Genomic DNA, 25,587 nt, shown 5'->3' with positions numbered 1-25,587 from the left:
GCACAAGGGTTCAGGGAATTCCCTTTCCTAGTCAAGACAGGGGTGACAGAAGGCACCTGGAAAATCGGGTCACTCCCACCCTAATACTGCACTTTTCCAATGGTCTTAGCAAACAGCACACCAGGAGATTATATCCCCTGCATGGCTCGGAGGGTCCTACGCCCATGGAGCCCCACTCATTGCTAGCACAGCAGTCTGAGATCAAACTGCAAGGCGGCCATGAGGCTAGGGGAGGGGCGCCCACCACTGCCGAGGCTTGAGTAGGTAAACAAGGCGGCCGGGAAGCTCGAGCTGGGTGGAGCCCACTGCAGCTCAAGGAGGCCTGCCTGCCTCTGTAGACTCCACCTCTGGGGGCAGGGCATAGCCCAAAAAAAGGCAGCAGAAACCTCTGCAGACTTAAATGTCCCTGTCTGACAGCTTTGAAGAGAGTAGTGGTTCTCTCAGCATGCAGCTGGAGATCTGAGAACGGGCAGACTGCCTCCTCAAGTGGGTCCCTGACCCACGACTAGCCTAACTGGGAGGCACCCCCAAGTAGGGGCAGACTGACACCTCACATGACCAGGTACTCCTCTGAGACAAAACCTCCAGAGGAACAATCAGGCAGCAACATTTGCTGTTCACCAATATCCACTGTTCTGCAGCCTCTGCTGCTGATACCCAGGCAAAAAGGGTCTGGAGTGGACCTCCAGCAAACTCCAACAGACCTGCAGCTGAGGGTCCTGACTGTTAGAAGGAAAACTAACAAACAGAAAGGACATCCACACCAAAACCCATCTGTGCATCACCATCAGCAAAGACCAAAGGTAGATAAAACCACAAAGATGGGGGAAAAACAGAGCAGAAAAACCGGAAACTCTAAAAATCAGAGCACCTCTCCTCCTCCAAAGGAATGCAGCTCTTCACCAGCAACGGAACAAAGCTGGACGGAGAATGACTTTGATGAGTTGAGAGAAGAAGGCTTCAGACGATAAAACTACTCCGAGCTAAAGGAAGAAGTTCAAACCCATGGCAAAGAAGTTAAAAACCTTGAAAAAAATTAGATGAATGGCTAACTAGAATAACCAATGCAGGGAAGTCCTTAAAGGACCTGATGGAGCTGAAAACCACGGCACAAGAACTATGTGACGAACGCACAAGCCTCAGTAGCCGATTTGATCAACTGGAAGAAAGGGTATCAGTGATGGAAATCGAATTAAATGAAGCAAGAGGAGAAGTTTAGAGAAAAAAGAATAAAAAGAAACGAACAAAGCCTCCAAGAAATATGGGACTATGTGAAAAGACCAAATCTACGTCTGATTGGTGTACCTGAAAGTGACGGGGAGAATGGAACCAAGTTGGAAAACACTCTGCAGGATATTATCCAGGAGAACTTCCCCAATCTAGCAAGGCTGGCCAACATTCAAATTCAGGAAATACGGAGAACGCCACAAAGATACTCCTCGAGAAGAGCAACTCCAAGACACATAATTGTCAGATTCACCAAAGTTGAAATGAAGGAAAAAATGTTAAGGGCAGCCAGAGAGAAAGGTCAGGTTACCCACAAAGGGAAGCCCATCAGACTAACGGCTGATCTCTTGGCTCTACAAGCCAGAAGAGAGTGGGGGCCAATATTCAACATTCTTAAAGAAAAGAATTTTCAACCCAGAATTTCATATCCAGCTTCATAAGTGAAGGAGAAATAAAATACTTTACAGACAAGCAAATGCTGAGAGATTTTGTCACCACCAGGCCTGCCCTAAAAGAGCTCCTGAAGGAAGCACTAAACATGGAAAGGAACAACCGGTACCAGCCACTGCAAAAACATGCCAAATTGTAAAGACCATCAAGGCTAGGAAGAAACTGCATCAACTAATGAGCAAAATAACCAGCTAACATCATAATGACAGGATCAAATTCACACATAACAATATTAACCTTAAATGTAAATGGGCTAAATGCTCCAATTAAAAGACACAGACTGGCAAATTGCATAAAGAGTCAAGACCCATCAGTGTGCTGTATTCAGGAAACCCATCTCACGTGCAGAGACACACATAGGCTCAAAATAAAGGGATGGAGGATGATCTACCAAGCAAATGGAAAACAAAAAAAAGGCAGGGGTTGCAATCCTAGTCTCTGATAAAACAGACTTTAAACCAACAAAGATCAAAAGAGACAAGGCCATTACATAATGGTAAAGGGATCCATTCAACAAGAAGAGCTAACTATCCTAAATATATATGCATCCAATACAGGAGCATGCAGATTCATAAAGCAAGTCCTTAGTGACCTACAAAGAGACTTAGACTTCCACACAATAATAATGGGAGACTTTAACACCCCACTGTCAACATTAGACAGATCAACGAGACAGAAAGTTAACAAGGATATCCAGGAAATGAACTCAGCTCTGCACCAAGCGGACCTAATAGACATCTACAGAACTCTCCACCCCAGTTCAACAGAATATACATTCTTTTCAGCACCACACCACACCTATTTCAAAATTGACCACATAGTTGGAAGTAAAGCACTCCTCAGCAAATGTAAAAGAACAAAAATTATAACAAACTGTCTCTCAGACCACAGTGCAATCAAACTGGAACTCAGGATTAAGAAACTCACTCAAAACCGCTCAACTACATGGAAACTGAACAACCTGCTCCTGAATGACTACTGGGTACATAACGAAGTGAAGGCTGAAATAAAGATGTTCTTTGAAACCAATGAGAACAAAGACACAACATACCAGAATCTCTGGGACACATTCAAAGCAGTGTGTAGAGAGAAATTTATAGCACTAAATGCCCACAAGAGAAAGCAGGAAAAATCTAAAATTGACACCCTAACATCACAATTAAAAGAACTAGAGAAGCAAGAGCAAACACATTCAAAAGCTAGCAGAAGGCAAGAAATAACTAAGATCAGAGCAGAACTGAAGGAAATAGAGACACAAAACACCTTTCAAAAAATCAATGAATCCAGGAGCTGGTTTTTTGAAAAGATCAACAAAATTGATAGACCGCTAGCAAAACTAATAAAGAAGAAAAGAGAGAAGAATCAAATAGACGCAATAAAAAATGATAAAGGGGATATCACCACCGATCCCACAGAAATACAAACTACCATCAGAGAATACTATAAACACCTCTACACAAATAAACTAGAAAATCTAGAAGAAATGGACAAATTCCTGGACACACACACCCTCCCAAAACTAAACCAGGAAGAAGTTGAATCTCTGAATAGACCAGTAACAGGCTCTGAAATTGAGGCAATAATTAATAGCTTACCAACCAAAAAAAGTCCAGGACCAGATGGATTCACAGCTGAATTCTACCTGAGGTAAAAGGAGGAGCTGGTACCATTCCTTCCGAAACTATTCCAATCAATAGAAAAAGAGGGAATCCTCCCTAACTCATTTTATGAGGCCAGCATCATCCTGATACCAAAGCCGGGCAGAGACACAACAAAAAAAGAGAATTTTAGACGAATATCCTTGATGAACATCGATGCAAAAATCCTCAATAAAATACTGGCAAACCGAATCCAGCAGCACATCAAAAAGCTTATCCACTATGATCAAGTGGGCTTCATCACTGGGATGCAAGGCTGGTTCAACATATGCAAATCAATAAACATAATCCAGCACATAAACAGAACCAACGACAAAAACCACATGATTATCTCAACAGATGCAGAAAAGGCCTTTGACAAAATCAACAAACCTTCATGCTAAAAACTCTCAATAAATTAGGTATTGATGGGACATATCTCAAAATAATAAGAGCTATCTATGACAAACCCACAGCCAATATCATAGTGAATGGGCAAAAACTGGAAGCATTCCCTTTGAAAACTGGCACGAGACAGGGATGCCCTCTCTCACCACTCCTATTCAACATAGTGTTGGAAGTTCTGGCCAGGGCAATTAGGCAGGAGAAGGAAATAAAGGGTATTCAATTAGGAAAAGAGGAAGTTAAATAGTCCCTGTTTGCAGATGACATGATTGTATTTCTAGAAAACCCCATCGTCTCAGCCCAAAATCTCCTTAAGCTGATAGGCAACTTCAGCAAAGTCTCAGGATACAAAATCAGTGTGCAAAAATCACAAGCATTCTTATACACCAGTAACAGACAAACAGAGAGCCAAATCATGAGTGGACTCCCATTCACAATTGCTTCAAAGAGAATAAAATACCTAGGAACCCAACTTACAAGGGATGTGAAGGACCTCTTCAAGGAGAACTACAAACCACTGCTCAATGAAATAAAAGAGGATACAAACAAATGGAAGAACATTCCATGCTCATGTGTAGGAAGAATCAATATCATGAAAATGGCCATATTTCCCCAGGTAATTTATAGATTCAATGCCATCCCCATCAAGCTACCAATGACTTTCTTCACAGAATTGGAAAAAACTACTTTAAAGTTCATATGGAACCAAAAAAGAGCCCACATTGCCAAGTCTATCCTAAGCCAAAAGAAAAAAGCTGGAGGCATCATGCTACCTGAATTCAAACTATACTACAAGGCTACAGTAACCAAAACAGCATGATACTGGTACCAAAACAGAGATATAGACCAATGGAGCAGAACAGAGACCTCAGAAATAATGCCGCATATCTACAACTATCTGATCTTTGACAAACCTGACAAAAGCAAGCAATGGGGAAAGGATTCCCTATTTAATAAATGGTGCTGGGAAAACTGGCTAGCCACATGTAGAAACGTGATCCCTTCCTTACACCTTATACAAAAATTAATTCAAGATGGATTAAAGACTTACATGTTAGACCAAAAACCATAAAAACCCTAGAAGAAAACCTAGGCAATACCATTCAGGACACAGGCATGGGCAAGGACTTCATGTCTAAAACACCAAAAGCAATGGCGACAAAAGACAAAATTGACAAATGGGATCTAATTAAACTAAAGAGCTTCTGCACAGCAAAAGAAACTACCATCAGAGTGAACAGGCAACCTACAGAATGGGAGAACATTTTTGCAATCTACTCATGTGACAAAGGGCTAATATCCAGAGTCTACAATGAACTCAAGCAAATTTATAAGAAAAAAAACAAACGACCCCATCAAAAAGTGGACAAAGGATATGAACAGACACTTCTCAAAAGAAGACATTTACGCAGGCAAAAGACACATGAAAAAGTGCTCATCATCACTGGCCATCAGAGAAATGCAAACCAAAACCACAATGAAATACCATCTTGCACCAGTTAGAATGGCGATCATTAAAAAGTCAGGAAACAACAGGTGCTGGAGAGGATGTGGAGAAATAGGAACACTTTTACACTGTTGGTGAGACTGCAAACTAGTTCAACCATTGTGGAAGTCAGTGTGGCCATTCCTCAGTGATCTAGAACTAGAAATACCATTTGACCCAGCCATCCCATTACTGGGTATACACCCAAAGGATTATAAAACATGCTGCTATAAAGACACATGCACATGTATGTTTATTGCGGCACTATTCACAATAGCAAAGACTTGGAACCAAGCCAAATGTCCAACAATGATAGACTGGATTAAGAAAATGTGGCGCATATACACCATGGAATACTATGCAGCCATAAAAAATGATGAGTTCATGTCCTTTGTAGGGACATGGATGAAGCTGGAAACCATCATTCTCAGCAAACTATCACAAGGACAAAAAACCAAACACACCACATGCTCTCACTCATAGTTGGGAACTGAACAATGAGAACACATGGACACAGGAAGGGGAACATCACACACCGGGACCTGTTGTGGGGTGGGGGGAAGGGGGAGGGACAGCATTAGGAGATATACCTAATGTTAAATGACGAGTTAATGGGTGCAGCACACCAACATGGCACATGTATACATATGTAACAAACCTGCATGTTGTGCACATGTACCCTAAAACTTAAAGTATAATAAAAAAAAGATGAATGCTTATAAAATAAATACCATACGTGACTCCCGGTTATATTACTTTTTTTTTTTTGAAATATGTTAACTCCCTTTATTTTGTATTTTTATTTTTAACTCAAGTTCAGGGGTATAAGTGCAGGTTTGTTACATAGGTAAACTTGTGTCACGGGGGTTTGTTGTACAGATTATTTCATCACCCAGGTATTAAGCCTAGTACTCAATTATTTTTCCTGACCCTCTCCCTCCTCCCATCCTCCACCCTTGCTATTTAAAAAAAAGTGGGGAATCACCTTTTACTACCACTTGAAAGAATCATTCCTCTCATTTCTCCAGTTCAAGAGCTGCTCATTGTTAGTGACTCTGAACTGGAAAGCATTCATGTGGATGAACCGTTGAATCATATAAGAAAAAAATGACAAGCACATAAACTACATGAAATAAGTTGACTTTTGAGAGTCTATCATCCCAGAGGCTCAGCAATTCGTTATTTTAAACAAGAATTAATCAAAGTATCTTTGCATTAAAGGAAAAACAAAATAAGGGCTTATGGAAAATATAAAATCATGTCTGCATATGGTGAATCATATTTAGAAAAATGAAGGGGATGATTTAGTCTAAAGCAGATTATGTAATCTGAACAGCTGAGGTTCTCAGTACTTTTAGGTTTCCCTGGCATTTACTATTATGTGGACTGCAATAATGTGAGCAAATACACCAATCAATTGCCACCAGAGGTCAAACTTTGTACTATATAGAATATTGTAAGAGAAACTTCATCTCTCTTCAAAGCACCCCTTACGTGTAAGCCTTGGAAAATGCCATCCAGCAAAATAAAAAATAAATAAATATAAATTCAGCAAAATAAATATTGATTGAGTATCATTACTGGTGCTTTTAAATAAATATAAATTTTATTTTAAAAAATGTATTTTTCTGCCTTTCCTTAGTATGACTTAAGCTCCATAAAGGTAGGGATTTCAGTTAAACTTGGTAATTGCTTTATTCTCATTGCCTAACTATGTAGTAAGCACTCAACATTTATTTACTGAGTAAATGACTGCAATTATTATTTTGAACCAGGACATATAGATGAATCACATGCATCTACACTACCAGCCCCACTTTTTTCTTTAATTTTAAATAAACGAACCTTCTAATTATATGAATTGTCTTACTTTTGAACAAAATTCTGAATCAAAAGCTTTTGCCTGAGGCACTGAAGTTATTTACACAACTCAACTACAGAGAAAATTTCTGGGCTAATGTGTACTACAGGTGGAAGAAGAAAGTAGCAAGTAAAAGTACTGATTTCATTACAGCTTTTCCTTGAATCTGGGGTCTTTCATTTTACACATTCACAGTAGTGTTACAAATGACCAAGATAATTGCCATTACCTTCAGTAATAACAAGAATTATGAAAGGAAACTAGAACTTAGATGCCAGGCATAGGCACATGAGAGACAGCTGTGGCCTTTGTTCTTTCTTCCAGCAATGGTATCACCCACTACTTCAGTTTGGCATATAGCCAAAAAGACGAAAGACAATTTTTCTCTACCTCTCTAATAGCTTGTTTTAGTCACATAAATAAGTTCTACTTAATGAGAGTGAAACGGAAGCAGAATTGCTATGTGTAATTTCTAATGTATGCCCTTGGAGTTTCACTTTTCACCTTCCTGCCAGCTGGAATGAGACATGGTAATGATTAACATCCTAGACCATACAGACAGAATTATAAACCAGAAAAGGTGTAACAACAAAGACACTTGGGTCCTGAGATTGTGAAACCATAACACCAGCCCTGCCTGCTTATGCCCAAATTATTGTGTGTGAAGCAACTAAGCTACCTTTTCTAAGTCACTGAAGCCCTAGGGGGACTCAGGATCCTGGTTTGCCTAGAACTGGGGTGGGAGGGGGGAAGTTTCCCAGGATGTGGGATTTTCAGTGCTAAAACTAGGAAAGTCTTGGGCACACGGGGACGAGCTGGTCACCCTATTGCTTTGACTTAACATACAAGTATCAATAAACAGCAGCTGTTTTTAATTGCTACATGCCTTCCCCCTGCATTACCAGCTTTCTAAACATTATCTCATTTCATATTGAGATCACATGAAGGCAAGAAAGTGGCTCCCACTTTACAGATAATAAGACTGAGAGTATAAAAACTTGACAAAGATCTAGTATCTAGTAAATTAATGTACTCATATCCCACCATGTGAAGAGAGAAAAAAAAGAAAGCTTAAAAAAAATTGTTAACTGTGGACAAACTGGGAAAAACTAAGCTTTATATCTACTTGGTTGTTAAATAGCTCTCGTTTTAAACATGTATCTTTCATCTGTAGGCAATTCTTGGTAATCTTAAGTTATTTATGGTGGCTATTAGCAAGTAAACTACTAAAAGCAAAGAATCCCCTAAAATCACTAGAATGGGAACATACTGATTTGAGGTAGGAGAAGAAATAATTCAGAAAATTGAGGCCACCTGTTGTTGGTTAAAACTTCCACCTGCCCCCCCCCCAAAAAAAAAAAGTCTGGCACCTTTAAGAGTACAATCTGAGTGAAAACCTTACACAGAGAGAACTCAGTTTGGCTGTCAGCAGTTAATAAATATAAGTAACTCTAGATTTTCAAAATCCTCCACATTACTAAATTAATGTTTTTCATTCCATCAGAAAAATTATATTTATTTGTATAGAAGCCCACAGCTTAACTGCAGAAATAAAACTGAAAAATGCTGAATGCAAAGGAAGAAGGAATTTGGTTCCATTTCACAAACTTAATGAAATAAATTAATCCAAAGTTCCCTGTCAGAAGTTTTTGGTCAAAATTTCCAACACAATCACTTTTGCTTTTAAAATATTGCTTTGCCTGATAACAAACTCATTTAAAAGAGCATAAAGAAAAATATTGTGTTACTATTCCATTCCTTAAACTAGTATGTCATCTTATGAAAAATAAGATTAATAGAAATCTCTACGAGTATTACAGAGGCAGACCTTTCTTTACACACATGAAATATGAAAGGAAGAGACCATTAGGAATACCACTCAAAAAATTCAGTTTTGCACCTGGAACATTCATAAGTGCCAAGAGAAATACAAAAGAACCTCTTCTTGAAGGAGAGGTTATAAAGAAAGTTGTTGTTGCTGTTGTACCATTCCAAGCTAGTTGCACTTACCACTTCTTCAACACAAGTATCTGCAGTTATCTCTTTTCAGACATCTACAGTACAGGTGGTGAAGCTGTAATGAGAAACTCAGCCCTATTCGCTTATCAGTGATAGCTGGCTTAGGCCCACCTGGGGAGTTTCTCTGACAACATTAAGCAGGAAGGTAAGATAAAAACAAAAATATAGTGAGAAAATAAAAATAAGATAATACGAATATCAACAGACCGCACTCAGTACCTTGTACACAGTATGTATCCAATTAATGCCTGATGATGGTGATTAAATTTAACTATTTAAAACACAAAGATATAATCACCTAATGAAGTTGTTTTCAAATTCTGGCATCCAGAAGAATCACCTCAAGTACTTACTAAAAATACAGGTTCCAAAGTCACCTCAGCAAAGAAGCTGTTATGGAGTCTAGGGAGAAACCCAAGAATCTGCATATTTAGTAAGCAGCTGGGGATATTTATGCAATTCTCCCACCGAACTGACAGGGATCTAGCACTCGTTACTTATGTGCATAAGAGAAATACAGGTAATACAATGAAGGTAATGTGGATCCAACTATCGAGACCTGAATTAAAGCTCAATTATCTTGGGAATTTAGAAAAATAAAATGCACATAGCCCCAGATTCCCAGGAACTCAGAATAAACAATTCCAAACAACTTTCTGTTTAAATTTCTGTATACAAAGTACCAGCAGTCTCTCAGAAGCACATGACTATTTTTAGTACTTAATAAGTAGTAAACACATATAGTAGTTCCTTTCATTTCCATGTTGTTTAATAGTCAACTTCCCCATTATTACTTAATTAATTAAATTCTAAACTAATTTGAAGTAGTATGTTAGAAAAGCATTATCAAGAGCAATTTAGACAGATAATTAAAATAATTGTTAATGTATATATAAAATGTTGAGGTTTTTTGGACATGTATGGTACTTGGTAATCTAAGACTATCTTTTCAGTTAGCTCACAGTTCAAGTAGTTTAAATTACAAAGATATCATTTTAAGTGACATATAACGAAAAGAAAAATAAAATGATTGCAGCATGCATCTATGGATCCCCAAATCAGTACCCTTTGTAATTTAGGCCAAGTCATTTAATTTATGTCCCTAATTTTCTTCACCTGTCAGGTGGGGCTATGAAATTTGATAATTTAAAATATCCCTTACTATTCTAAAACTTACTGGGAAAAAAAGGGTTTAAGAATAGGTTTAATGAGACTGATATCTTTGGTTCATAAAAAGCGGTTAAGATCAAACCAATGAATTTGAAGAAACAAAATGAAAAGAAAAAGAATTTACCTTGATTTTAAATTTTAAGTTATAGAGGATCATTAATGTGAAGACACATTTTATAGGGACACTATTAAAATGTAAATTGTGGTTCAGTAGACGTAGGGTAGGGCCCCATCATACTTATTTATGAAACAAGCTCTCTAGTAATATGGGACTACTGGTGCTTGGAGTGCATTTTGAATAAGCAAGGACTTACAGCAAAACCAGGAGGCTGAATAAAGAGTAATAAAATGATCAATAACATGGTTAAGCAAATCAACAATACCAATAACCTACTGGAAAAGAAAATATTTTTAAATTAAACATAGATGAAAGGACAATTTGCTTAAAATAATAAAAGAACCTAATAGATCTAATGTGCAATTTTTTTAATGGACCTATACGTGGTAGATGGGCCAATCTTTGAACATATGGCTATAGTCCAACTGCACATAATAATCACCTGGGAAGCTTTGGAAAAATAGAGATGCCTGAAAACCTGCCATCTACAACGTAGTTCAATCAAATCAGAATTTCTGGGGATGAGGCCTAGGACTAAGGGTTTTTGGCTTTTTTAAACCCTCCTCCCCTTTATTCCCTGTGATTAAAAATTAAGAACATCTAGGCTACACTTGTACAATGTCATAGCAAAGTATACCAAAATAAACAACTAATTCAACCCTGTTTTTTTTAATAAACTGAGAAATGTGCGGGTTTATCTGAACTAAGAATATTTGTTGATGCCTCAATAACCAATTAGTAAGTAAAATAAGATATGAGTTTAGGTTATAAAACTAACCTGGAAAGCATTTTAAAATCTAAACTAAATTTTTCTTTTGTCCTTAAGATGATCAGAATTTTTTCATTATGCGAGAAAAGTGAATTGATGAGATATCTGGTATCATAGATAAGTGGGTCTCAAACTTCAGCAGGCATCACAATCACCTGGAGGTCTTGTTCAAACACACACTGTGGGGCCTGCCCTCATTGTTTCTGATTTTACAGATCTGGGATGAGCCCAAGAATTTCCATTTCTAACAAGTCACCAGGTAACACTGATGCTTCTGTTCCAGAAACCAAATTTAGACAATAAGGATAAAAGTTTGTAATTTTTAAAAAATGCAATTTTCCTTTTTAATAAAGAAAACAGTGGTATTAAAACTTTCGTCTTGATCACATACCTCATTTTAAAAATATATATGTATACATATTTATATATATGTAAATATGTGTCTTCCAAGTATCTATGATTATACAGGTAAGAATCTATGTCTTCCAAGTATCTACAATATATGTCTTCCAAGTATCTATGATTATACAGGTAAGAATGTAAAGTTTTGTGTCTTCTAACATCTATGTGTGTGTATATATATATATGGATATATACGGCTATCTTATTATATATAGGTATCTAATATATAATATAGATATTATATATCTAATATCTGTGTGTGTGTGTGTGTGTGTGTATATATATATGTATATAAATGGCTATGTTATCCTACAGAATAAGATGTGGGTTCCTATTTCTGCAATTCCCCAAGACTAGCCTGGTACAGTTATCTCCACGCATCTGCAGCATGTGATAAACATTCAGCAAACAATATGGAAATTAATTGTTTTGATTCTGATCCCATCTTTACACAAGTGAGAAAAGTTTCAAAAATCATACAACTGAGATTATCTAAGGCTTTACAGTCTAACATGTATACATTTTATTTTTAAAAAATACAAAAACAATGATTGACATTTTAAAATGTTTTGTTAGGACTCTTCATAATTCTCTTTTATTGGGATTTTAGTTAGTAGAATACAGCAAGTGAATCTGGAGAATATCCAGATCAAATTTTCATCTTCTCCTGCAATGAAACATATTCACATGTAGGAGAAACAGCTTTTCAATACAACATTACTAGAGATTCTTAAGGCTACAGTAATGTTGTAGAATCACAAAAGATCATGGGATTATTTCCCCCACTAATTAAGATATTCTTTCTTTACTATCACTAGTTTAAATGTATTTTTAACATTTATATTAAAAGTCACAAAATAAATTTTCATGTAATGTCTCAAACATATTTTCAGGACAAAACTGGCCAAATATAAACAAGCAAATCAGAACAAGAAACAAAACTCTAGGTATTTTCCTATTCAATTCCTTGAAGGTCTTCACAGGTGAACAAATAACAAACTTCCCTATTTTATAAAATTCTACCATCATCACTAGGACAAGGTTGTATTAGATAGGTTGAGTATTAGATAAAAAACAGCAGTTATCTTAATCCCCAGAAGTGGAAAAATTTTGACAGTTTCTGCAGAAAAACAATGAATTTCTTTGATGTTCCTTTACTAACAGGTAAGAATGTATAATTTTGTGTCTTCTAAGTATCTATGATTATAACCGATATTCACCACAATGAGGCAAGTCCAGAGAAAGTATTTTGTATATCATTGCCATTGTCTTGTGAAAATAAGATAAATATATTTAAACATTGACACAATATATTTGTGCCAAAATGATATCAAAATTTTAAAAACCATATATTTTCATTAAATAAATGAGTCACAATTTAAAAACTAAAGATAGGTGATTTCAAACCCCTCATTTGTAGAGAAAGGGGCAAAGTCTCTATGGGGTGGTTGTCTTTGCATTACACAGCTAGTTCAGTTATTTGCTGGCAGAGTCGGAACCAGCATTCAGGTTTCCTAGGTCCTAATCCAGCATCTTCTATTTGTACCATATAAACACCCTCCAAAGTTGTCACTGCCATATGTCAGATAATAGTTTAACTTTTTATTGAATTCTGTGATACATGAATCAAAATAGCAGTCTTTGTAAAGCCTTGGTCACGACTTTATTAAACTTTTATACTGTAAAGCCTTAGATACTTAGACTATGAAAAAATTACAATACATTTTGGCTCTAAGACAGAAGATTTCTAGCATATATTAGGTTACTTATTAAATGAATGACTGAATTAATTCTAAATGTTACAAAATACTCACTGTACAGGCCACCAGGAAATCAACATGTCTGGTTCAAAATGTCTCCCCTTCAGTCTCCCTTTGGATGGAGTAGTAGGGGTAGAATAGGGACAGGACTGCATTTAAGTAGTATTAAAATAAGCTACATCATTTTTGCTGGCAAAAATAATGGTCAGAAAGTATAAAGCATTTAAAGCCCATATAGAGGCTGGACAAACAACCAAATCCTACTGATGGGCAGATGCCTATCCCATCTCTACTCTATCCAATCCCTCCCCCACACAAATTTGTAAAGCCAATCACTAGGATCCCTCCTCTGAATTCCCTACAAGAGGCAGAAAAATTATTTCCAGAAAAGCGGAAGGGAGAGAAAAAAAGCAAGCAGAAAGCAGGACAGCCAGAGGACCTTGTTTCTGTATATTGCACATAGTTTAGAAGTTTGAAGAAAAAGTATATTCCAAAGCATATATTCAGATAAAGTCTAACTGATTAAAAGAATATAATGACCTCTCAAATGCCTTCAAGAATTATTTAAAACTGGCAAATTAAACAGACAAGCATTACTTCTGATTAATAATCTTACCTAGCTTATCTCTCTTTTCTTTTTACTTTAGCTGAGGAATTTTCTTAAAATATATTCTTTTTTTAAGAGACAAGGTCTCACTATGTTGCCCAGGCTGGAGTGCAATGGCTATTCATAGGCACGATCTCCACAGCACACTACAGCCTAAGCCTCAACTCCTGACCTCAAGCAATCCTCCCATCTCAGCCACCAGAGTAGCCGGACCTCAGACCTGCACCACTTCACCTGGCTTAAAATATATTCCTATTCCTATTGCTCTGCTCAGAGGGAGATGGAAAGGGAGATATTCTGACCAGAAGAATTCAGCAATTATCAAAGGAGGAAATAGGGACAAAGAATGGAAAAAAGAATTATTCCTGGGCTGGTGCTTTGATTTAATTGCTATAAAAGGTCTATGGGGAAGTGGGGAGTTGGACAATTAGAATGCTTCCTAAGTTATCTTCCTCATGCATATAATCATTATTTTCTCCAACTATGGTTTCATGACATTAGGCATACTTACATTGAAATGTAAATACAAAATAAAAACTAAATACAGTTAATTATCACCGCGATTATTTTCTTTTATTAGCATTACCTAGAATTAGTTGTGAATGCACATCCATCTATAGAAGCCCCAGGTAAATTTAAAAAAGAAAACCCACTAAACCATTATAATTTTATAGTAGAGTTCCATGTAACTATTATATAATCTTTCTATATATCAAACCTTTTTTCCATTGTGACTAAATAATGTAGCAATCCCTATAAGATATGTTGTTCCTATATAGAACACCTTGTTAAAAAAAAAATTGGGGAATGTTTCAAGTTTGAATGATGCAGTTCTGGAAAAAACAACAGGAAAAAATCAAAATACGTATAGAAAATTAGGAAACTTACCCTTATTGCCTCATGACAAACTAAAGATACCATTCAATCATGTTTGAATATCTTCTCTCTGATCAATAGTGTTTGTCCAAGGTGTATGAGGAGACAAGAGACTCCACCCTCTAAGAGTTCATACTCTCCTTAGAGGGAGAATGAAACCTAATTGCTAACATCAATATATGTACAAATCAAAGTCACAGAAAAGTGACAGAGACTGGGAAGCCACAGTCTGAGGTGGGACTTGAGTGTCAAAACCTTGGGTGAGAATTTGGAAGTGCAGAAGAAAAAAAAGGCAGGACATCTCAAGCAGGGGGATATCCTGAAATGAATGCCCCAGTGGGTAAACAGAATAGAATCCTATTGAGCAATATGAGAAAATAAATAAGTCTGATCAGAAAGCAGCTAGACAATAGACAGCCTCGAAAGCCATGCTAAAAATTTTGGATCCCCCTGTGAAAATAAACGCATAGTCAAATCACACTCAAAGAAGGCAAGTGGGTCAGTAAGGACAAGTGACTGATGGTTATGGGCAGTAGGAGGTGATTGAAGGCCCAGGTAATGGTGAAAATGAGTCATTTAGTACCACTGGTGAAGAAGTGATGTGGGACTACACCAAGACATCAGGAGGTGAATGGAAAGACTCAGGCAAGGGAAGAAGGTCTTCATGAAGGACATAGTGATCAAATTAGGAATAGATTAGATATAAAGGATAAAAAAGAGTGAATTCCACAACACCAAAATCTGTCTTCGAAGACTGAGGCAAATGGGGATGTCAGATCTGAGTTAGGAAGTTGAGCTGGGAACTCTAAGCTCTTGAGAGTATAGAAGAAATCACAATCAGAAATACAGATTTTTGAATCATCTATATATAAATAAAAATCCAGTCTATGGGCATGAATAACTACACCAAAGGAGTGAGAATAGAGAAGAGGAGAGGTGCTGGGACAAAAGATGTTAATAAAAATGCCAGGAAGGAAGAAGAGGCACAACCAAAGATCAGATGGGGAGTTACCATTACAGATGAGAAAGGAGAAGGAACTCTCAAGGAGCAGGGAAGAAGCATGGAGCAAAGGAGGAGACTACTGAGGACTACAGAAAGACTACTTAAAGGTAGTTTCAGTGGGATCAAGGTTCAGCATTCCCAGAACATGAGGCAGGTGGTGAGCTATAGTTCAAAAACTTGTTCTAGGCGAGAAGCTTTAGTTTTAACATCAAATTCCCCAGACTGGATTGTCATTTTGACTTCAAAAGGTTACTTGGGACTCTACCAAGTTATGAGCTGTAAAATGCTACTACCTATAGGGCTATGCTTCAGGCGCAGAATGAGAACTAAACAGTAGAAATATATGTGTAATAGATTTGCAAACTACAATAAAGCTGTATGACTCTAACACTTTACTAGGGGAAACCAAGTATTATCTCTAATATAAGATTAGTATCAGAGATGGTTAACTATAACATTTTCCCACCAATATTCCTAGTAAACTTCAGCCCTGCCCTGGCAAGACGTTCCCTATTTTGGACATTGAGGATCACAGGCATGTGGGGGGTTTTTTGTTTGTTTTCATTAAATTCATTCTCAGATCAATACCATGGTTTCCTGCTATAACACACCCAGTTTACATAAAGCCCAGATATGACACTGAAACACTATTCTTTTCTTCTTGAGCTTTTTTTTTGCCTCCATTGTTTTTCCCTTCCTTCTCCCCATCTTGTCCTTATCCCCTGCTTCTAAACTACTTCCCCTTCCAGTTTCTCTCTTACTTTATCTCCATTAAGATACATTCTCACAAATGTCTACAAAGTATTTTCAAAACCAACAGTCAGTGATTAGCATGAATATTACTTAAAACAGTTTTACTCTTGGCCTTTATCCATACATTTCACCGTTCTTCCCTCCTTTTGAATAGACAGGCAAACCTGTTTGACTAGTTTTCCCCTAAGAGCTGCTCCCCAGATTGGCTTGGTGAGAACAACTCAATAGGGACAGCAGCACAAATGCAAAACCTATGTAAAACACAAGGGCCTTCTTCATAAAGAGAACCCAGAGGAAGGGCCTGCTGTGGAGCCCCTAGACTAACTGCCTAGTCTTAGGCCTAAGACTAACTGACTAGTCTTAGAACAGCTCTCTCAAAGCAGGAAGACACCACCACTGAATCACTCATTCCGTTGCTAGTAAAAAATTTTTATTTAAGTAAAATTGAATTCTTCCTGTTGATGCCTCTCCTCTGAATAATGAATATTATGAGGATGAGGGAGAATCAGATTAAGACTTAAGTGTAGAAGTTTAAAAAATTCCAACAGATGAGACTATATTCAAGATGTGTTACAGAAGTGTGTCCAAGTTTGTTGTTGTTGTTGTTATTGTGTGTGTATCTGCTTAATTAAACCCATTAAAAATTCTGAATTTGCAAAACAGGTATTAATAAAATCAGAATAGGATTTTTTTCCTATGGTAAATTGTATGTTGATATTGCTTTAAATTTCAAAGTCCCTGAGTATATTTAATATATAATGTGCTTTAATGTCACTAACCACAATTTTTTTCTGTAAACTATTTCTAACATACAGAAAAATATAAAGATTAACATAACAAACATCTGTATGCCCATCACTTAATATTTAAGAAGTGTTAAATGTTTGCCCTATTTTCTTAAATTCTATAAATATGACTCAACTTATAAAAGCTGAGTTTATATACAGCTTTTCAAGAACCTATTACAGAACATATAGCATATTTGCACACTTGATTCTTTGTAAATTCATGTGCACATTATTTAAACTTAATGTTTCACTTGGAAGAAAATTAGCCCCACAGTTTTTACTTATTAAAGCAAGTTATAGCTTAATGTAATAACTAAAAAGTCATGATTTGGTGTCTTGAAATATTTTGAGTATTAAATTTCTTCAAAACAATTAAAAAGTACAAAATGATTTCACAAATATTTTGTGATATAATATTCCCAAATCAAGCACATATTTACCAAATCAGATACGAATGTAAATTTCTTTAATGAACTGGACTCCTTGCAGATGCATTTCTGTTATTTATATCAAGTCAATGGAAATAAATTATACCTTCAAAATAAAATCAATATAGTGATTATTCCAAATTAACAATTCAGATAAATAGTACAATGCTACAAGGAAACAGTATCTCTGAAATGTTCCTACTATACATCTTTCCATCTAATCTAAATGTTTTAATATTTACATAAATGTCCATCCAGAGAATACGAACTGACCTACACTGTCCTAGATGCCCTGCCATTCATAAACCAAAGGTACCATTTTTATTTTGGCTATGCACTCCTAAACACTTACCTAAGTGTGGCATTCTGTATAAGTCAATTTCAACTTGGCATCTGTTATCTCTGTAAGGGAGTGCTGAGCATGACAATATATAGTCTAAAACTGAGTTGGTGAATATACAACATGGAACTAGAAGAAATCCTAAACTGAAAATCACCTGCTTAGATTACTATGCTTTACAAATAACAGGACCATAAATCGTGAAGGACTAAGCACAGTGGGAAAAAAGAAAGCACTGAAACACAACTGCAAAATAGAGAGGTGCTGAAAAAGAAAAGTATGGCTAGCGATTTTCAGGTAAATAATATGATTAAATATTAAAACTACAGATATAAAATTCATTTCATCTTAAAAATATGGAATATCTAATTTTGTTTTATTCAACAAACATGTATTGGGACAACAAATATTTATTATATGCCTTATAACCAAATAGTAAACAATATGTACTATGTGCAATTGTTGGTTGATTTCCAAACCACTGCATAGATGTAAACATTTTCTCAAATTATGCAGTAATTGCAGAGTAAAAAACTTACATACATATTAAAATAGAAATCTAATTTAAAATGTTTATTAATCTCTAATATAAAGCATCACTTCATCCAAACAGAAAATCCTAGGAAAAAAGTAGGTATATTTAAATATTACCATAGTAGTCTTAATTGGAAAAAAAAAAAAGCAAACAAACCTCTACAAATCAGTCCTTCCCCTATTACACAGGCTAATAATTATTTTTCACATGTTGATTTTTAAGACCCTAATGAGGTATAGAGGTGCCTTTGGAATCATCAAATATTAAATTACATTTTGTTAAATTTTGAAATCATCTGTATTGTTTTCTGAGTTTGTTTTCAGCTAATACTAAAATGTATAATCAATGTCCTTATAGATTATCTAAGGAACTAGAACACACTTAAAATACTAAGAGTACTTTAAACAAGACATTAGAAACCTGTAGGTTTAATTACCAGGTGCTTTTTAAACACAATGCATATGCCACCAGACTCTCCTGACTGGTGGAAGCATGGATTGTCCTGAGAAACCCAACATCTCTGCAACGCTCTTGAGGCAACTTCCACTCTCTCTTCAAGGACTTTTGTTCAGTTGGCTCCCTCTGCTCCCTTCAAAACTTTCACTGGCTGCTATTCTACTGGCTTCTAACCAAAAAAGTTAAAAGTATGATCAAATTTTCATCTTAAAAATATATTTTCAATCACTCTCTGTGAATTCTGAGAGCGAGTACTTGTGAAAGCAAAAATGACTACGGAGCTTCTAATCACAAATCCAAGTCCTGGTTTCCATAAAACAGGTAGCATTTGTTAAACACAAACGAGTAACCTCCCAGGCATTGTGCTTGATAGATTTTATCTCATCTGATCCTCACAGTAGCCCTACAAAGTAGGTGCTTCTCCCCCCATTTGCTAAATGAGGAAATGAAACTAAATTGTGAGCTCAAGGTCACAGAGCTTTTCGGGGCTCGAGAGGGGGTGGGAACCGAGACTGTCTAATACCCCCTCATTTCAGTACCTGACCTTCTCACTTTCTGAAATTTTCTCAGTTTTCAGCTGCTTTTAAAAGTTACACCCTCCTAATTCTCCTCTTGCCTCTCTTGTTCTGTACCTTCTCGTTTTTCTTTATTGCTTCCTATTTCTCTACCCAACTCTTAAATTTTAGGATCTCCCCAGGCCTCTGTTTCCCTATTGACTTTTGGTACTTGCCCTGGAAAACCTATCAACTTTCACGGTTTATAATTACCTATACACTGAAAACTCCTAAATGTTTCTGTGTGTCTATCCATTTATCTACCTACCATTTATCTACCTGCCTATCTAGCCCAGGACCTCTGTGCTCAGAACTCACATACAATGATTCACTGGACACACATCTCCAGTTCGATTTTCTATAAGCACTTCAAGTTCTACATGTCTAAAACTGAACTCTATCACTCTTGCTCTCAAATCTGGATCTCCTTTTAAGTTCCTATCCCATCCTCCTATACCACCCACTCCCAATCCTCCAACCAAATTGGTCACCTAATCTTAGAGGTTCTACCACCTGAATATCGTTGTAACCAAACCCCTTTTTTTCATCCCACTGCCAACACTTTGGTACAAGGACCTCAACCTCTCTTACTAAAGCCACCCCAATATCTTCTAAACTACCATCCAAATCTCACATTCCTCAGATCCATCCTTCTAGATTGCTTGCTGTAAGAGCTGTTTTCTCATTACATAGCTCCTCTGTTTAAAACAACCTTAAACTGAAAATAGTCCATACTCCTGAGGATGGCAAACAGCCCTCCATGATCTTGCTCCTGCCTCCAGTGATTCATCTTTTATGTCACCCTCTAAGAAACCCTCGAATCTCCTGTCCCCACACAGAATTGACCACTTCCAAATTTCTGCTCAGGGTACTGTGTGTGTATCTCTATCACGGCACTTACAGAACAGCCAGCACTATACTGTAGATATTGAAAATAGCCTGTTTCCTCCTTGTCTCCCCCTTTTAAACCTAGAGCCCTCCCAAGGCCTTAATTGTATGCACATCCCCAGAGCACAGTGCTTGGCACACAGTATGCTTTTAACAAATATTTGTTGAATAAAAGAATGAATGTTTGTGAAATGCTTCAGATTAAGGAGATATGATTACCACTGTTTTCAAGACCAAATTAAACCATTTTAATCATATGTATTTGATTACGTACCTCCTCCATAAGTAGATTTGCAAAATAATATTTAAATAATTCATGTAGCCTCAAGTATGGTTAGCAGGATTCTCAAATCATACTTCTTATTCTGGACTTCCGGGGTAGAAAAATATTAACTACACTACATTATAGTTAGTAAGTTTCAATGGCAGAAAGTAATATGTAAAATATTCTAGTATACATATTCCTAAACAAAGACGATCTGGGCCTATCATAAGAAAGTAAACTTTTTTTTAAAGGCTGCTTCAGTTTCTCAGAAACACCAAGATATTCCAGAAGACTGAATTGTCTGAAATTAAGACACCCTCCTAAAGATCTCATACACAAATTTTTTCTATAAAAGGTACATTAAAACCTTTTATATAGAGGTCACCCTTCTGGAAACCTAAACATTTCAGCTCACAGTCCAAACCACAAATAAAGCACGTAAACAGAAAGTGTCTGTCACAAAGTCTACAGGATTTACACTCAGGCAATAGCCCACATCATTTAATGGAAAAAAAGACACCAGATAATATAGCAGCAGGGCCCACTCACAGTCTGACAGCAGCAGAAAGTGATAGCCGATAACAGAAAGAGGACCCAGAAAAAAAAAAAAAACATAAAAAGAAGAATGGTACTTCTGTCTCCATTCTAGTATTTCAACCCAGCAGGCTGAGACCATTTACTATAAACAAAAACAGCTCTATACACCTCAGCGAATAGCACTATTCAATTCTTTATGAATTCATAAAGACAACCCAACAAGAAAGAATAACTTATATCCAATATTCTCCAAGGGAACAAGGAAGACAGTAAGATTTAGAAATTGCTTGTGGGTTATAATGGCTTTTCTTTAAGTTTCAGTAATAAACGGTGTGAAGAGTCAGCTACCTAGAAAATGTGCTTATGTAAATAAGTACCAATGCAGATGATGTCAAATAAATGAGATACTATATCTTGCATAAATAATCAAAAGTTCTCACTCTCCAACGATATCTTAGAAATTCCCAGGTGTACGTTGGAAAATCCTAGTATGAATTAAAAAGCAACAAATTCATATTATTTGATAAACAGGTGCATGATTTTAAAAAGGATTTGAGGATTGAAGATGGGATTTTTAGCAATATTTAAATGGTAATGAAGCTGATAGTTGTTCATAAGGTGCAATAAAATGTTTTAATTTAAATTACTGGGAAATGTAAACTGTCAAAATCTTTAAACGAAAAGCAGTTTTTATCCAAAAAAATTGTCATAAGCATCTTTATTTACTGCATTGGTTTATTTATTCTAAGATGCGTACCAAGCTTAAATACAACAAGCATAGTCCTCTGGAAATCTTAGATTTAAAAAGAGTGTGAATCTGTATAGTAGTATTACCTGGAAAAAGTCAGAAGTATAGTTTCTGTTCAGTTATGCCCAACCTCCTAATAGGGTATCAAGCCTTTACTAAATATCGGGGCACTATGCTTTATTGTAGTTTTTAAAGACTTGTATAATACTAAGTCACACAACACTAGATGTCAACTTAACCTTGTAGGTGGCAGGCAAATCATACAATACTAGAGTGTTTTTCTCTGGCATTATCTAGAATAGTTGCTGAACACAGACACATTCCTAAAGCAAAACCTCAAACCACCAAGAGACAGTTTCTGTATGACAAAACTAAGCTGGCTAAGATTTAATTCAAGTAACACAAAGTTCTGGTCTCCTTTACCATATAATATTAAGATGCATGACTCTAATTTTAAAATCTCCTGGGGACAAAGTATGGTTACTCTTAACACTATTAAAATATTGGTTAAAGATAACCATTGGGTACTGGGCTTAATAACTGAGTGATGAAATAATATGTAAAACAAACCCCTGTGACATGTGTTTACCTATGTAACAACCCTTCACATGTACCCCAAAACCTAAAATAAAAGTTTTTAAAAAAGAAAAGAAAAAAGGGCACTTTCTATCCTTCCTTCAAATGGTGGTGATTTTTTTCTGGGGATATGTCAGAAGCACGCCAATTCTGAGTGAATATAGACGTTTTTGAACATGAAATTATCAGAAATGATAACAATTTGGCATCTAGCCAAACTCCCTAACATTCACGTCATTGATACTGAAAAACTGGTAGTACAAGGTGACAGCCTGAGGGGACTGAAGATTTTTGGAGTATTTGGAGTAGTGTGGTTTTTTTCTAATTTTTACCAATAGGACCCCCAGAAATAAAAGACTCTATCGTCACTGCTAACACTGGCTCATAATAAAGGTGATTCTCCAGAGCACGCCTGGTTTGATACCGCCACCCACTCCTTCCCTTGGCGACATTTTCCTGCTGAGAACGCCTAGTTAGCGCAATCCAGCCATTCGCGTTAGTTCTCAGAACTCTCTCAGAAGTTCTCTACCTTCTCTCCTCTCCCCGCCTAGATGCTGAAAGGTGATGGGAACTCGCGGTACAGGTACAGAGGCTATTCCTTTCCTAAGGAAGTGCTGCACAATGGCAGGTTTACCGTACTCAATTTTATAAACCCTCAATTAAACCAGAGAGCTTGTATACAGGGATTGGGTACCCCGCCCACCTCCTCAGATTGTCCTTTTGCCCCGACGCACTGCATCTACTTGCACTCTCCGATGCGGTTTGCCTCCTTCAAATCCAAAACACACATACCAGGCTCCCTCGCCGCTCCTCCAGTCCATGGAAGGCGCCCTTCTTTTTGCCAGCAGCGCGTCCTTCTCTCCCCGCCCGCAGGCGCTCACCTCTTCTCTAATCCCGGGGGCCCGCACAGGCTTCTCCAATGCAAGGGCACCCCGTACCATTCCCAAATCGGCGCGGGGACCCGTGAAACCCTGCCACCACTGTACACTGTCCATTGTCGAGAGTCGCGCGGGCACGCGGAAACGGCGGGCCCCGAAAAGTCTCAGCGAGCTTGTACAGCCCCAAGACATTCCCCACCCCCAACACATCCCGCTCTTATTCCACCTTAGGGGGAAGAAGGAGTAAAGGGGAGTTGAAGAGGTCCCGAAGCTCCTCCTGGTCCCCCACCTCCATCCCTGCCCTGGCAGCTGGCTCTGGCCTCTGGGCTCCGCGGTGCCCATCCCTTCAGGGGTCAAGTACAAGGTCCTCGGCCGAATCGCCTCCCCGTTATACCCTCCCTCTGCCTTGAGCGCACAAACGCGAGAGAACCCTCGAACGGATGCCATATGGGAGAAACAGGATTGCGGGCGCTATGAGGGGCCAGCCTAAAAAGATCTCCTTCACACCCCCTCAACCCCTAGCCTTTCTCCCTACCCCGCCAACCCCCACTAACCACTTCTAACTTCCTCAGCCCAACCCTGTCTGTGCTTTCTAATTCCCACCCCCCGGCCCCTGGACAGCAGCCATTCGCCCGGCACTCACCTCAGGGAGCAAACAACGCCCCTCTCCTCCACCCAGACCGCCCCCCCTTCCGCCCTCTGGAACGGCGTGGTCCCTCCGCTCACCTCGTCTCTTGGCTGCCCCGCGCGAGTTTGAGTGTGTGTCTGCCGCGTAATTGTATCCGGGACAGAAGGGACCTGTGTTTGTGCGCTGAATCAGGTGTCGCCGCCTTCGGTGGTTCGGGGGCGTAAGGGAGGCTTCGGAGTTAGCGTGTTGGCTAAGGAGGGCTCTCTGCGTTCACAGTTGATAGCAATGCTTTAACCGTGTCCTCCCTCGGGTCCGCAGCGCGCCTGCTCGTCCGCAGCTCCCAGCAGGCGGCCAGGCCCCCCGCCCCCCAGCCGCGCCCCGCCCTGCGCGCGGCGAGCAGAGCTGGAGCGCGCCGCTGCCCTTCCGCACTTGGCTCAGCGGGGCACGACACGGGCCGCCACGCGCTCAGCCTAGCATCACTCGCCTCTGACTGCGAGCGCCTCCAGCTCCCCCGGCTGGGGCATGGATGCAGACGCGCCTTCGTACCACGCGCTCGCAGGCTGGGCAAGGGGCAGCGCGCTGGGATCCGGCCAGTCGTCTGCTGAGCGCGGTTGGCTTGCAGGCTGGGACTTTTCGCGAGCCCTCTGGGCGCTCGAGTTGCGAACTCTGACACCGGCACGTGGCCCCGCCCACTCTTCCCTCTTTGCGAGGCGTGTCCCGCGCCCTTTCTGCCACCACCCACGTAGTCCCTGTGCCCGCCTTTTGTCATCAAGGCGGCTCAGTGAGTTCTGCGTGTTGATATCGCGCCTTTTCTCATCTTCCTACCTTTCCTGCCTCACTTCTGCTGAATCCATTCAAAAGTTATACTTGGGCAAGTGGGTGGAGGAGTTAGGAAAATTAAAAGAGGGATGCTTAGGTGAGCAGGTACTGCCGCCAACCCAGGCTTCAATTCTGGCTCTCTTGTAGCGGAAAGCCTTAAAAAACGCGAGTTTGGGGATCCTGAAAAAAAGTAAATAGGGTTGTTGGGCTGAATAACATCCCTCCTCTCAGGCTCCTGCTGAAAGGGCCATTCATGCTTTGCCTGGTTGAGCCTGTGGCGACTTTATTCTGACGAATCTGCCTTTGCCAGCAGCATAACCTTGCCAAGTTGGCGTCTTGACCAGCAAGCAACTGTGCCCAAGGAAGCCTCTCTGTGGCGCCTCAGACCTGAGAGGCCGAGTGTCTTTGAGCGCCTGAGGTAGATTGTGAGTTTCATGAAAACCGAGAAAGTCTAAGTGTGCGTGTGCGTAAGATATTTTATATATATATATCTCATATATAAATGAGATATATCTATATAACGTGAACTGAATTGTTTATTGTTTATGTTTTCTGTCGAGCATAAATTCCAGAAGCTAAGATGCTGCCATAGCACACAAACGTT

The 25,587-nt window shown here is 38.5% G+C and overlaps 1 protein-coding gene across 2 annotated transcripts in view; it reads right to left on the bottom strand.

The window, feature by feature from the left end:
- UGT8 (UDP glycosyltransferase 8) overlaps positions 1 to 24,820 on the bottom strand; it is an 85,781-nt gene extending 60,961 nt beyond the window's left edge. Inside the window, exon 1 of one of the 2 annotated variants that reach the window (XM_008955427.5) lies at positions 24,263 to 24,820. The gene's annotated coding sequence lies outside the window, so the exon portion shown is untranslated. Of the gene's footprint in view, positions 1 to 23,450; positions 23,953 to 24,262 lie in introns of those variants that run through there. The other variant, XM_055111776.3, reaches the window with a different exon arrangement.
- Positions 24,821 to 25,587: the final 767 nt, after the last annotated feature.

This window comes from Pan paniscus, chromosome 3 (assembly GCF_029289425.2).
Source record: "Pan paniscus chromosome 3, NHGRI_mPanPan1-v2.0_pri, whole genome shotgun sequence".
NCBI classification, from domain to species: domain Eukaryota; kingdom Metazoa; phylum Chordata; class Mammalia; order Primates; family Hominidae; genus Pan; species Pan paniscus.
This window is presented reverse-complemented; position numbering and strand designations above follow the sequence as displayed.